We start from the raw sequence: 1,826 nt of genomic DNA on the forward strand, positions 1-1,826 counted from the left end.
GTGAATCCAAGAATACTAAAACCAACGAGGCTATCATTCAAAGTTGAAGGTGAAATCAGAAGCTTCACAGACAAAAAATGGACTAAGGGAGTTTATTACCACCAAACCAGCAATGCAAGAAATGCTAAAGGGACTGCTGTAAAAAGAAAAAACACTAAGGGAAGAAGGGACATGGGCATAAAGAATAAAAATGGTGACAAACAAGTACCTATCAATAATAACTTTAAACATAAATGGATTAAATGCCCCAATCATAAGACATAGGGTAGCTGAATAGATAAGAAAACATGACCCACATATCTACTATCTACAGGAGACCCACCTCAGAACAAAGGACCCCCACAGACTGATAATGAAGGGATGGGGAAAAAAAGTCAGGCGAATTGAAATAAAAAAAAAGGCTGGGGTAGCAATACTTATATCTGACAAATTAGACCTCAAAGTGAAGACCATAAGAAGAGATAAGGAGGGCCACTTCATAATACTAAAGGGAGCAATTCAACAAGAGGATATAACTCTGGTAAACATATGAGCACCCAATACAGGAGCACCCAAATACATTAAAAAGACAACACTTCTGGAAGATATCAAGGAAGAGATTGACAGCAATACAGTCATAGTAGGGGACTTCAATACCGCACTAACGCCACTGGATAAATCCTCTAAACAAAAAATCAGCAAAGAAACTTCAATCCTAAATGACTCACTGGATCAGATGGAATTAATTGACATCTTCAGAACATTTCATCCCAAAGACACGGAATATATGTTCTTCTCAAGGCACACAGGTCATTTTCAAAGATAGAGCACACATTGGGACACAGTCAAAGTCTCTTCAAATTCCAGAATATAGAAATCATATCAAGCATCTTCTCAGATCACAATGGCATAAAATTAGAAATGAACTACAATAAAAAACAATGAAAAATTCAAACACTTGGAAGATAAATAGCATGCTATTAAACAATGATTGAGTTACCAAAGACATCAAAAAAGAAATAAAAAAGCATCCTGGCAACAAACGACAATGAAAACACAACAATCCAAAATCTGTGAGACACAGTGAAAGCAGTCCTGAGAGGGAAATTCGGAGCTCTACAGGCCTACCTCAAAAAAAAAACAAAAACAAAAAAAACATAAGAAAATATGGTAATAAGTTATCTAACCCTAAAACTTAAAGAATTAGAAAAAGAGAGACAAGAAAAGTCCAGAGTATGCAAAGGAAGGAAAGATTAGAGTGGAAACAAATAACATAGAGATGCTCCCATCAGCCCACCCCCACCACGCAAAAAAAAAAATACCAAAAATCAATAAAACCAAGAGCTATTTCTTTGAAAGGCTAAACAAGATTAATGAACCTCTAGCTAGGTGCACCAAGAAGCAAAGAGAGAGGACCCAAATAAATAAAATCAGAAATGAAAGAGGTGAACCGACCCCAACGAAATAGAAAGGATTATAAAAAAAATACTATGAACAACTCTATTCCAAAAAAATACACAACCTACATGAAATGTACATATTCCTAGAAAAACACAATCTGAATAGGCTAATAACTATGGAGGAAATTGTAGCAGTAATCCAAAAACTTCCAGCAAACAAAAGCTGTGGTCTGGATGGTTTCACAGGGGAGTTTTACCAAACATTCAAAGAGGAACTAAAACCTACCTTCCTCAGACTATTCCAAAAATTCAAGAGGAAGGCACACTTCTGAGCTCTTTCTATGAAGCCAGCATTACCCTAATCCTTAAGCCAGATAAAGACAATACAAAGAAAGAGAATTACATAGATGAACCAAGATGCTAAAACCCTCAACAAAATTACATTAG

At 35.9% G+C, this 1,826-nt stretch overlaps 1 protein-coding gene across 1 annotated transcript in view; it reads right to left on the minus strand.

The window, feature by feature from the left end:
* The window catches only part of XK (X-linked Kx blood group), a 113,539-nt gene that overhangs the window by 53,276 nt on the left and 58,437 nt on the right, over nt 1–1,826 (minus strand). The gene's annotated exons all lie outside the window — the stretch shown is intronic.

This window comes from Myotis davidii, unplaced genomic scaffold (assembly GCF_000327345.1).
Source record: "Myotis davidii unplaced genomic scaffold, ASM32734v1 scaffold1365, whole genome shotgun sequence".
Taxonomy (NCBI): domain Eukaryota; kingdom Metazoa; phylum Chordata; class Mammalia; order Chiroptera; family Vespertilionidae; genus Myotis; species Myotis davidii.